General features: G+C 48.9%; 1 protein-coding gene across 1 annotated transcript in view; it reads right to left on the reverse strand.

Annotated features, from left to right (window-relative positions):
• The window catches only part of LOC138497282 (dynein axonemal heavy chain 5-like), a 1,499,851-nt gene that overhangs the window by 1,085,086 nt on the left and 401,246 nt on the right, over positions 1–13,519 (reverse strand). The window lies entirely within an intron of this gene.

Consider the following 13,519-nt stretch of genomic DNA (forward strand, 5'->3'; position numbering starts at 1 on the left):
GTGGAGGCATAGACTTGCTAAAAGCCAGAAATTTGGAGAATGACAGGCATGCCCAGGAGTTTTCAGGCTGTCCAGCAAGGAGTTGCATCTCCAATGCCAGCAGGCCTCAAAGTGCTTGGCATAGCATGGCATCCTTTTGATCAGGACGAGAAGCAGACACATTGAGCAAGATGAGAAATTAAAGTTACTCACTGTAATGACTAGAGTACTCATAGTCCTTGGTCCCCTTTCTTCCATCCTTGTGGGCATCCCCCAACATGGGGATGTCACCAGAACATTTGGCAAAACAAAAAAAAAAAACATTCTTCCCCTTTAAATTTTGCATAGCACGCAGGGGCGAAGCCCCAGGCATGGGAAACGCCTCTGAGACCCCGCCCTCCCGCTCCTCACCTCAGTCCCCCTTTTACACATCAGACGCTTTAATACCTGACTATGCTGAATATTTTAGCCCCTGGCATTCAAGCGGGGTAATGTGGGTGGGATGTATGGAGGAAAGGGGATTAAGAACTAGGAGTACTCTAGTCACTACAGTGAGTAACATTAATTACTCATACGTTCCCGTCCCCTTTCCTCCATCCTTGTGAGCGATTCCACCGAACAAGACCCTTGGGTGGAGCTGTGACAACCTGTCTCAGAATTAAGAAGCAAAAAAGTTCTTCAAAACCACCTGACAGAACTCTGCATCCTGCCTGAAGCTGGTATCAAGGAAACAGTGCTTACAGAATGCAGACGAGTGGCCCATGCAGACGAGTGGCCCACATAGCCGCACTGCTGATTAATTCCCAAGAAGCAGGTCTCTGAATGGCGACAGCTGTGACCTTTCTTCCGACCACATTTTTGTCAGAGAGAGAGAACTTAAGCACTCTCTTTAGGTCCAAGGAATGCAAAGGCCTTTCGGCCTCCAAATGAGCTTTCAAAAAGAAAACCATTAGGCAGATTTCCTGATTCAAATGAAATGGAGAGACCACCTTGGGCAAGAAGTTTGGATGAGTACTCAAGATGACCTTGTCATTCTGACAAGTCAAGGGCTCACTCTACGACAGAGCCTGCAGCATGCTGTCCCTGGGCGCCAAAGTGAGTGCTACCAACAGCACTGCCTTGAGTGTCAACAGCCTGATGTCCACCGAGGCTATCCGCTCGAAGGGCTTACACTGCAAAGCTGCAAGAAACATATTGAGGTCCCAGATATGGTGAGGCTTATGGACCGGAGGAAAAAGCCTGGACATCCCCTTGAGAGGAGACTTAACCACTGGGTTGGCCGCTGAAATAATTTGCTCTGGGGAATTTTTTGTAGGTCCCAATTTCCATCAAATAGGTGCAGCAGGTATCGACCAGAACGCCAGAATGAGCTAGATGTGTGGGAAAAGCCAGCATGTCATACAGGGAGCAGGTAATGGGGTCCAGCCCCTAGTCATGGGCCCAGTGGCAGAACCTGGTGCACTTGCAAGAATGCACTGACTGCCTCCTGTATGATATCCCTGTTGTCATCTGAGAATTAGGAATGGTGCAATCTCGACTGGTCAGAGACCAGGGCATGATGTCCAGTCTGGCTGGGACCGGATGCTCCACTGCTCCACCCTGCTGCATCAGGAAGCCCCTGCTGGGCATTGGAAGATGGACAGGCCCCTGGAGCACAACTGCCTCAGATCCGAGGACCAAGCCCTCAACTGCCAGTTGGGGGGGGGGAGGGGAATCAGGATGAGGCTGCCGCCAACCGAGGCTCGGAATTTGCAGAAGTTCAATTGGAGCAACAGAGGAGGAGGAAATGCATAGCACCTGCAGCCGTGCCAGCAGAGCTGGAATATGTCCCCCAGAGACACCAGATGCCAAGAAGCAAACCAGGAGCACTTGGAATTCAGAGAAGATGCAAATAAGTCCAGATCCGGAAACCCACATTTCTGGAACAGGGGCAATGAACGGTTGATGTGCAACTCCCATTCATAGGTTTTGAACCCCAAGCGGCTCAGCTGGTCCGCTGCTGCATTGTTGTCCCATGGGAGATGGACCAAGGAGATCCATATCTCCTCTGACGGGGCCCATTCCCAAATTGACACTGACTACATGCACAGGAAAGGGGAACGGGTACCACCCTGCTTGTTCACGTAGAACATAGTCGTGGAATTGTTAGTCCTGACCAGAACATCTTGTCCCTGATGAGCGGTAGGAAGGCCCCGAGCACCAGGCCCACTAACCTGAGTTCAAGCAGATTGATATGCAGGAGGGCCTCCGCCCTGGGCCAGGCATCATGAATCGAGTAGCCCTCCAGAGTAGCCCCTCCAGCTCGAGAGGGAGGAATTCGTCCTCACAACCAGAGTGGGTTCCGGCAGGCTGAAGGGATCTCCCACTGCCACATTGCAGTCCAACAGCCACAAGTGAAGATCCGTAAGGAGGTACAGGGGACAGAGATTCTGTCCGACAGCGACCCCATTTCCTGGACTCAGTTGGCAGCAAGGTGGAGCTGGAGTCTCATCTTGAGGCAGGCGTGCCAAGCTGTGAGCACGGAAGATGCCATCAGGCCCAGAGGGTGCTAGAATTACCATGCCGAAGGTGGCCAAAATTGTTCTTGGGTACCGCAAAAATCCTGGAGTAGAAGCCAGAGCCCCTGTTTGACTAAGGAACCGGCTCCACCGCTTGCATGTTCAAAAGAGGATCTTCTGCAATAGCGTTGGGGATTTTATCTGAAGCAGAGGAGGAGAAGAAGGTGGAGGAAAAGGAAGAGGAAGTCTAAATCCCGAGGAGACTATCGAAAGAATCCAAGGACTCTTCAAATCACGCTTCCAGCTGTCTGTGAAGAGAGACAGCCAGCCCCTTATAGGCGAGCTGTGTTCCCCGACTCTTAGGTAATTGCTTTATGCTGTCTCCGGCGGTAGTGGAGGAGGGGGAGCAGAAAAAGTCTTGCAATGTCCTCTGCTGCTTACTCTTGTGGTCGCTGGGGGACCTGTCTGGCCGCCATGCAACGTTGTTCCTAAGCCCCTTGAAGCCACTGAGGGTTTGAAATCAGGCATGCCCTAGAACTGAGGGAAGGACTTTTCCCCTGGTTTGGTCAGGATGGCCAAGGACTTTGCGGTCTACATAGCGGTCTTCTCTTTCGTCAGCTCGTCATCTGTGGACGAATGAAAAAGGTCGTCCCCTCAAAAGGAAGATTCAGAATCCTCTCCTGCACATCTAAGCAGACATTTGTGGCATGCATCCATGCCGTCCGCCTCATCTCGACCCCTAGGCACAGACCTCTAATGGCTGTGGTAATGTGGAAGACCGAAGACTTCCGGAGGTCCTGCACAACGGCACAGGCCTCTGCCAAACCGGCCTTGAATGAGGCCTGTTTCTCAAAGAGGGAGGTCAGGCAGGAACTCCCCGATATCTTGCCACAGCTTCTGGTTCGGTGCAGCTAGGAGGACATCAGCGTTAGCCTGTCGCAAGTGTAGCCTGGCACTAAGATAACACTTGCCAAAAGACTCAAAGGCCTTGTCTTCCTTGGAAAGACAACTGGAGGTGGCACCTGCCGTGGACGACGAAGACGATGGCTTGGAATACAAGGAGGCCGCGGCCACGAGTGTGGTAGAGTGTTGGAGGCCTGGAGGACTGGTTACCCAATCAAAAAGCCTAAAAACTGCAGTCCAATTTCTTGTTCATCTGGGCATTGGCCCGGGGCTTCTCCCAGACCTTTCTTGCCACAGACAAGACATCTTTCTGGAGCGGGATACCCGAATGGCTTGTGTCAAGCCGGGCAAGAACCTCTACCAACAACTTTGACTCCTGGGGGACCTGCTCGGGCTGGGGGACCTCCAAATACTCTTCAAGGCCTTGAAAACGGTTATGAAACGCCTTCACCGATGCCGAAGCCTCTTCGTCCTGTGCGTCATCATTGCTGTCATTGTTCCCCTCCCCCACTTGTTGCCAGACATAGGGAAGTCCGGGTACTGGGTAGTAGGAGCCGTAGGTGTCCCCCCCCTTGCAAAGGCAACTGGGAAACAGGCATCTGCAGCGGAGGAGGAGATGTTGGTGATACAGGAGGAGGAGGGCTCGGAAGTACCGACAGTGCATGGACCAGAGGAGGAACAGGCTGTGGCACTGGCACTCCCATTGGGACCGGAGGAGGACATGGGGAGGAGGCCTAGCAGGCATGACCTGTGGGATCACCTCCTTGATAAGGCCCTTGCGAAGCCCCGACATCTGGTGGGAGCCCATGAGGAGGAGGAAGCACTTGAAGAAGCAATCCTCACATGCTGCCGGATCTCGAGGATCACTGCCCTCTGCCGTGCTTGGGCCTTCTTTCCTCATCAAAGAGTCTAGGAGCCTGCGACGTGTATCCGTAAAAGGCCGAGAGGGGTAGATGTAAGCCTGCAGAGACAATCGGCCTGTGCTGTAGGGCCCGCTGCCACTTCCCGAAGGATGGGGACTGCAACCTTCTTGCAAGGCCCACTCTGAAGGCAGAGGAGTTGGTAGAAGCCCGGAGTATGCATCCAAGATGGCTGCCGGCCTTGCAGACTCTGCTGCGTGCTTGTCTGCCCTCTTTGGCACTGACGACACGCCCTGGGAGGGAGAGCACACAGGCCCTGCGCCACGTGCTGGCTCAAAATTGGAAGGGCACACCTTGACCCCAGATCCTGAAGCAGAAGTGCCGACCTCTGAGATGTTTCTGGTAGCCTTAGAGCCCTCAGTCAGCGGACCGGTAGTCTAATCGCCCTGTGTGACTACCTCCAAGGTGGCTCCGATAGGCTGGACACCCTCAGCTATGGAGCCCGTAGTCGTTTTGTATCGTGCTTCGAACTGACTCCTGGAAGCAGTATGCGATGCTCCTTTGCACCCTGGTACAGAAGAGAAGAACAAGCTGGAATGCCCCTCTGTGGACAGCCCGAAAGAGCCCCTGGGCCCTTGGCCTTTGAGCCAGGAGCCTTACCGGCCGCAGGTCTGTCAAAACCAGAATCCAAGGTCCCCTTCCCGGTGGAAGCCCCTAGGAAGGAGTCTCTATCCTGAGGGGACTTGCTAAACAAAGGACCTACCTTGACTTGATGTGGCGACCTGGCAACAGGAGAAGAATCAATCTCCCTCCAGTGGGAAAGACGATTCTTAAAGGCTCAGGGACCAAGAGAGCTGCAAGCCATGCATACACCCCGGCGGTAGTCGGGCCCCAGGCACTCAAGACAGAGCACATGGGGGTCTGAGGCTGGCAAGGAGTGATCGCAGGATGCGCATCTCGTGAAGCCTCCTGCAGCCGACATGCAGTGGGGGAGGCAAGGCACCGAAGGGAAGTGAGGAATTAAAAAAAACAAATGGGGAGCATGCGGAAAGCTGAAAAGGTTCTCGTGCCTAGCTTCCAGGTCCGACACTGTGTGCGGAAAAAGGGACCGAGGTGGGGCATCGCAGGGTGGGGTCTCATGGGCGTTCCTGTCACGACTGTGCCACTGGCGCACCAATTGACACCCATCATGGACTATTTTCATGCATCTCCGTAATACTCCCTGGACAATACCTATTCATATTTTTGTCGTTACTTTCTGTTTGCAAGACTTTGGTACTTTCTTATTTAATTTCGCAAACGACATGTCCCATAATGCACCGTGCAGCAGTTCTTATTTCCTGGTTATTCCTATGAATCAGAGTTGGAACCACAATCCCCAGAAGCCCTGGAGATCAGTGCTACTTTCACCTTCCCAGGGCCAGGGAGGGAGGAGGCAGATTACCTTTAGGTGTGCTGCTCCAGGTGCTGCTAATTGGTCTGCTTCAGCACAAGGCAGGGCACTATTTAAGCAGCAGCCTGCAGGAGCACAGGTCTCTTGCATTGAGTTCGCTCCCAGCCCTTTTTGCCTAGAGCCCCGATATTCTGCTGTTTCCTGTTGCTGTCAGATCCTACTACTGTTCCAGTCCCCGGTGAGCTCTGCCTGGCAGCCCAGCTAATCCCCTCTGGCGTTCTGCCCTGTTCTGCTGAGCTGCCTGCATTGTAGCCCTGCTCCTCTGTTGCAGTCATTGCTCCCTGTCTGCAGTCCCTTGCTCTCTACCTTCTATTATCTGGCTCCCAGTTCCTTCTTCCTTTCCTACAGTCTGCATTTCCCCGACTTAAGCTTCCAAGTTACATTCCTGGGTTTCCGTGTATCCATCTTCAGTCCAGCCCTAGTTATCCCACTTCAGAGCTACAGTTTCCCTGTTATATGTCTTAAGTCCTGCCCCTGGTTATTCCAGTCCAGATTTACAGTTCCTGATTACCTGTCTGCAGTTCCAGTATCCTGTATTATTGTACATTGATTCTTTTCGACTTGTTTTTCCCCTTCTTAACCTTGCTTACTTTGCTGCCTATTTTTCCCTAGTTATTTTAGTTACCGTTCTTGTCATCACTTGTGCTTCTGTTATTCCTTTGTTCAGAGTTTGGCTGCTGGGAACCGCAGCAGCCAATCTCTGCCCCTTCCCTTGTCTTGTTTACTTGTAGTCTATAGTGAATTAATGTAACAGTGTGTTGTGTTCTGTTGCCTCAGAGGGCATCCGCTGTAGGTTCCGGCTGGACCCATACCGGCTTGTCTCGTGTAAGTACACTCCTTGTTTGTGCCCTAGGGACCAGACACAGAAGCCACACCTGCTTTCCCTTTCCATGGGCTTGCAAGGAGTGGTGCCAGTAAAAGTAACTTAAACAGAGGCATTGAGCTTCCCTTATATTTGTAGGCAGTCTCTAGTCCAACTGTGTATACACCCCTAGTGGGATTTTTGCATTGTTTGTCCAGTGCATGGTTCCCATCCCTTTTTGTTCACCATTGAGATCCATCCTTTCTTCCTGTTCAATCGTTCTGAATTACCTTGCCTATCTTCATTCTTGTTTAACTTCCTGTTGTATGCGCTTGCCTGCCCCCTTACAGCAGCACAACCACCCAAAACCTACCTGGGTGCCCTGCGCAATTTATAACAGTTCCCAGGCCTGGGGTCCACCCTCACACTCTATGTAAAATTTAAAGGGGAAGCACATTTTTTTTGCTGCCAAAGTTTCTGGTACCGTTCCCCATGTTGGGGGACGCGCACAAGGATGGAGGAAAGGGGACGGCACGTACGAGTAGAAAAAATTACTTACCTCTTGGTAATGTTCTTTCTGATGGATGTTCCTTCCAATGTTTCCTCATCTATGATATGCCTATCTCGGCGCAGGTGTTCGCCGGAAATGTTCAATGCTCGGGGCCGCAGCTCGGCTTTGCGCTGGCTCCACCCGATGCCTCTAGAGGCCCTACACCAGATAGGGTGTTGGGGCTAGTTTACATAGCGGCGCCATGCCCGTGACCTCAGTTCCATCCTTTTTCCCCTAGCACTGTGAAGCTGAGGGACCATAGAAACTATAGTGTACTAGCTTCCTGCAAAGTGTGGCAGGCAAGGAGGGTGATGAGGAATTAGTTGGAGGAACATTCCTCAGAAAGAACATTACCAAGAGGTAAGTTGTTTTTTTCTTCTAATGGATTCTTTCCTCCCATGAATTCCTCATCTATGATAGACTCCCAAAGCGTTACATAAATCTGGAGGAGGGAGGACGCAAGAACACCAACCAAAGCAAAACAACTCTGGAGGACTGCCCTACCAGAAAGGCACCTGGGCCCAAAAGGGAATCCCAAGCAGTAATGCTTAGCAAACCTGTGCAAAGAAGCCCACGTTGCTGCCTGGCAAATATCGAGAACACCCACTCCTCTGGTAGAATGAGCTCCGAGACCCGCAGGCACATCTTTACCAGCCAGAAAGTAGCTTTCTGAGATGCAGAGACAGGAGTAGTTTCTTACCTGTAACTCCATTTCTCCAGCGTTGGTATCTTTCATGCGTTTATTACATGCTGTGAATAGTTCCCGTCATCAGGCTGGGAAACATTGGTAACTTTAACATAGCGTTTTCCTATGGAAAACTTCGATAACTTAGTGTCCTATCAAACGTCGTTTTTGGGTGCTTTAGGCTACCCAATAGGATTTTGGTATAAATAGCCCCACCCCTGTGGCTTCCCTTCAAATTTTAACCTCCAAAGTAGAGGAAACCCGAATCACAGTTTGCCTGCAGGGGGAGGCAGGTGGGCGCATGTGCATGACTGAAAGATACCAACGCTGGAGAAATGGAGTTACAGGTAAGAAACTACTCCCTTCTCCAGCATTGGATCTTTCATGGATTCACATGCTGTGAATAGATTACACAGCAGTACGAACAACCCTTGGAGGTGCATGACAGGCAAACCAACCCCATGCCCCCAGGCCATAACCACAAACATAACTAATAACATCCAACATCATGCATGATAACAGAACCAGCAAGGGATAGAGTAAAACACAAACCCCGGAAGCTGCGGGGCTTACCTTATTGAAACAGGCGTTGAAGGACCGCCCGTCCCACCTGTACATCTTCCACATGTTGCTGACCCAGGCAATACTGTCTGGTGAAGGTATGCGGCACCGCCCAAGAAGCTGCCTGGCAAATGTCAATGAGCGAGATTCCAGCCCAGAGCACCACCGACGACGCTGTGGACCTTGTAGAATGGGTTTTAGGAGTGCCCCTCAAGGGCTTACCAGCCTTTTCATGGCAAAATGAAATAGTGGACGAGACCCAACGGCAAAGTACTTGCTTGGAAATGGATCGTCCCTTGCTGGAGGGACCAAACGCCACAAACAGCAGTTTCGAGTGCCTGAATCCTGAGTACAGGTTAGATAAAACTTCAGCGCCCTCTTAACGTCCAGAGAATGCATGGCTCTTTCTGGTGGGGTTGTCACCTTAGCGAAGAACGAGGGCAATGCAATCCATAGTGTGGGCTGGCTCAGTTCAGATTCGTCACCGAAGTGTGGTAGTGTCTTCACTAATTTGTCCCTTAGGTTTTGCCTTCTTTTGTGTGCAGTATGGGGTACTGGCAGGGTACAATTTCTTGTATTGAGAATCGGCCAGAATGTTTTGATTTCCCTCTTGATTTTATTCGACAACGGGGAATAACTAAACACTGCTGTGATTATATCGTTCTCAGCAGTTTTTTTCTGTTCAAGAGTGATCGATCTCAGGATATTTTTTGCTCTCTTGTACGTGGTGTTTACTATACTCGTTGGGTACCCTCGATGTAGCAGTTGCTTTTTGAGTGTTTTTGCATCTGTCGTGTAGTCAGAGGTGTGTGTACACAATCTCTGATACCTGAGGAATTGCCCAAATGGAAGATTATCCCTCAAGGCTTTGGGGTGGTAACTTGAGTAGCATAGCAAAGAGTTAGTGTCAGTTGTCTTCTAGTAAACCTTCAAGACCAATCGTCCATTACTCATTGTGATCAGTAGATCCAGGAAGTGCGTCTCATTTTTGTCATTATCCAAAGTGAATTTCAAATTTGGTATTCTGGTCATTGACCCACTGATGAAAAGCAGTCCATTCGTCCACAGTACCTTTAAATACCAGTAGATATCATTTAGTTTGTCCAAAAAGGGATTGGTTGTGGGGTAAATGTAACACTTTTCAAAGTAATTCACATAAAGGTTGGCCAGGCTGGGAGCGAAGGTAGCTCTCATTGCGGTCCCCGATATTTGGTGTTAATAGGTGTTGTTAAACAGAAAGGAAATTCCTTGTGAGGGCGATCTTGGCTAGTTTGATGATAAATGCTGGGGGCACTCCATGAAGGTCAATACCCGATTCTAGAAATCTCCAGACCATGGCCAGAGTCTCTTGTTGTGGAATTATTGTATACAAGGACTCAATTTCCATGATAACAAGCCAATCCTCTTCTGGATTAAATTCAAGTGTATCGAAAAGGAGAAGCATGGCAGTAGAATCTTTTATGTAAGATTGCATTTTCGGAATTTAATGAAAAAATCTACATATTGGGACAAAGGTTCCAATATGGAATTCATGCCGGAGGCTATTGGTCGACCTAGTGGTGGAGTACGTCCTTTATGGATTTTAGGCAGAGCATATAAGGCCAGGAGACGAGGATGTGTGGGTGTCAAAAAAGCTGCTTCTCTAGAACTAATGTACCCTTCTGCCTCTGCTTTCTCTACTATGGGACAGATGAGTGCCTGCAGATTGGAATTAGGGTCTATCGGTAGTGTCTGGTAACTGGTTTGGTCTTGGAGGAGTGTGTGACAATGAGGCAAAATAGGCGGTTAAAGGGAAAGAAAATGTTGATCTTTATTCAGATTTAACCAAAGAATGCTGGTTTAGCAAAATGAAATTCTTTTTCCAGAATCCTTCTGGTATTCTTTTTGTGGAGCAAATGTTTTCCTCTGTTTTCTTGTAGGGTACGCTATAAGGACCTCTGACAATCTTCTTCGACTTAGTCCTCATACGCCCAGGTGCTTCCTGTAGTTCCGGAATCCAGGTCTGCTCGGCACTGCAAGGAGAACAAGAATGAGCACCCATTTTCCAACTATCTGGCTCTTTATATAGGCAGGTAAGAATGGGCCAATCAGGGTCTACTTCCTGTCTTGGAGCATAAAAACCCCCATAGGCCCCGCCCCCTTTTCCTTGTGAGCCACTCTCCGTGTTCTTCCCTGACCCTGTTCCCCTGGAATGCGGAGACTGGGCTTCTTCCATCTAGCGGCCGGTTGTAGCCAGTTCTTCGTCGCGGCTACAGTTACCTTCCTCCCTCCCACTGGCCGCCAGTGCCGCTCTGACAAGGCGAGTCTTCCCCGGCTGGACTCGGCGCTCTGCTTCTCGCTCCGAGAACTTGGGGGCTTCGTTCCAGCGGGGACGGCTACCCTTCCTTCTTGCCGTCAGTGTCGCTCTGGCGAGGCGGGACATTCCCAGCTGGACACGGCTCTCTGTCTCTCGGCCCGTGGAGTCGGGGTTTTTGTCCTCGCGGGGACGCTTCGGTAACCTCGTCTCTGCGGGCTGACCCATTGTCGGCTGTTCAGGGTTCTTATCATTATTCCAAGCATTCCCAAGCACTGATGTTATGTTCTCCCACTCATTTAGTTCCTCCGTTCGGGGTAGGTTGGGTTTTGTGTGTTCCCACCACTCGCCTACCATACAGGTCGCGTTTGATTCTTTTCCCAGCCCGTAGGTCTCCCTTCCATATTCCTGGGTTGTGTGGACCCCCATGTCTGGGTCATTACAGAGTGTATCAACTATGTTATTGTAATCTCTAGTATCCATAACTATTGTTGCTCTAAAGTTATGGCATAATTTTAGGCCAAGTCTGTGAGAGCCGCTAGTTGTAGCTTGGTACAATTGTTATGTATAAATGGGATCTCTTTCTCGAGGTCCAAAATCTTTTTAAAAAAAGCCTGTTCAAAGGTTGTGGACTCGGAAGTGTTTGTGCATTGCAGAGGAAAAAATTGCGATGCCAGTCGCAGACCTGTTGAGTCTTCTTGCTCTTGTGTGTTTTCCCAGAAGAATTATTTTAATCTGATTTTTCGCTTCAGCTGAGTGCACTCAATTCGTGTTTCAAAAAGGATCATAGCGTGCCATTGGAATGAAGGATAAACCCATAAACCCTCTTGTAATATTTCTTGCTTGGCTATGGTCAATGTATGTTTTGTCTGATCCACTATTGGAGAGGAATGGGTGGTATGAGCCCCCGACCTCTGCTGCGGGTCACCCTTCGTGATTGATGTTGGTTTTGCCAACAGGGTTTTCCCTGCCCTCTGCTGCATTGTCCTAAAAAAGGTTCCGTGGCTGTGTTACCTTGGTGGAGCCATTAAAGTGTACTCGCCTCCCTAGTCGGGCATCGTCATCAGAACTGTTGCTTGAATTGGTCGTTGACCCCGACCTTGATCTATTCAAGCCTCCGAGTTCTGATATTTGAGTTGTGCAGCATCACTTGTGGCATGCTTGGCTTCATCTGCAAAATATTCTTCTGCTACATGGGGAGGGATACACCTTTACGTGTGTAAAAGCCAAAAGATCCTTCTTTAGTTTGAAGATCTTTTTATTAAGATTTGTGTAGCTGATTTCTTTTAGGGATACCTCCAGTGTTGCCTGCTTGGTCGGATACATCTCTAAAGTTTTCTTTGTTTTTAGCACCTCACTTATCTTGGTCAGTTCCCGCATTAGTTATTCTGAAAATGTTTTTGCAGTATTTATAAGATTAACCCGTCTCTGGTACACTTGTTAGCTATGAATGACCAGCCTTTTCTAAAATGGAGGTTCTCCAAAAAGATTCGAGGTTCGATATGGATAATTAGGTTGTTTGGTGCTGCATGCGCCCTCAGGTACTCTGTCATGAGAGCACCATGCAGCTCCGTACGTATGATCTTCTTCCTAAGTATCTCTACATCGTTCTAGTCATCTATGTTGGTATTCACATTTGTAAGATCTACTCCTAGGACGGATGGATTGGCCAGAATGCCATCTTCAAGTTCCTCTGCAAATGCAAGATCATTTTGCTCGGCCATCTTTTTCTGATAGAGTTTATTGTAAACAGTATATGTGTTCACCAAAGAAATTGAAAAAAGGAATGGGGGGAGGGTCAGGGGGTAGTGGAAGAAGGGAAAGAACAAGAGAACGTCTCTATTGATTTACTGCACTTGTTGATGAAAAAACGAAGGGAATCCTTTTTTCTGTATTTTGAATTAATCCAACCCAGCAACTCGTGTGAGTTGCACAAAGTAAGTATTACCACAACAGGGTGAGGTTTCAAACCTCCAGGGAAGTATTTGCCTTCCCTAACTGTTATTTCAACAGGCTTATAACACAACCTCCCACCTAGGGCAAGGCACTCCTGACAGGGTCAGGGTTTTCTTCCTTTAGGGTCAGCCAGTAAGTTGTATCAACCATGCTATCTTTGATGAATATGACAGAGTGTCAATGGTACATTTCTTCTCCTAAGAACAGTTTTGTTGTGTTATAAATAAATGGAATCTAGGACATGAAGCGTAGTACAACTTTCTTACAAAACAAATTCACCAAGAAACAGGTTTGGGGCACTAGAACCACTAGAGACTGGGTGACTCTTTGTTCAGTGCCAGGAGGGTGTACTCTCAGGGAAGAGGGTCATGGTCCTAGAAGTAAGTCCGTTTTATCTTGTTTTTCTCCCACTGGTCTCAGTCAATCCTAATCCTTAGTCTTCATTTTCAAAGAGTATGTACTTTAACAGAAAACTGGCTTCCAGCTGCCTGTTGATTCCTTGGCCTGTGACACCCCTCTGAAATTTGGAAGCAGAAGGGACCTAAACACACTGATGAAGGGCATTGAAATAAATGAGTTTTGCAGAGTGTGTGCTTCAAATATAAACATGAATTGTAACAAATTGTGATTCCATTAAAGGCATACAGGATATCAATGTGCTACTCTCTAATTTTACACAATGTGCCTCATTATGAGTTTGGTGGTAATTCAGCAGTAAATCTGCTGAATTACCACCAAATTCTAATAATGTTACCTTCACTTGGTCTTGCAAATAAAACGTGGGATATACAGGTGGCGGTAGGGCTGCGTAATTCCCCATTTTTGGAGTCCATAGTACTCCATGGTGATTTGTGGCAGTAAAGTGGTGGATTTGCATCCATCTTTTTGCTGAAGGTGAATTCTCCACTTCACCACCAAACTCGTTGTATGGCAGAGTGGTAATGTGGCACTTAAGGAATTACAGCCATATTAACACTAT

This window comes from Ambystoma mexicanum, chromosome 5q (assembly GCF_040938575.1).
Source record: "Ambystoma mexicanum isolate Mex_15411 chromosome 5q, UKY_AmexF1_1, whole genome shotgun sequence".
Taxonomy (NCBI): domain Eukaryota; kingdom Metazoa; phylum Chordata; class Amphibia; order Caudata; family Ambystomatidae; genus Ambystoma; species Ambystoma mexicanum.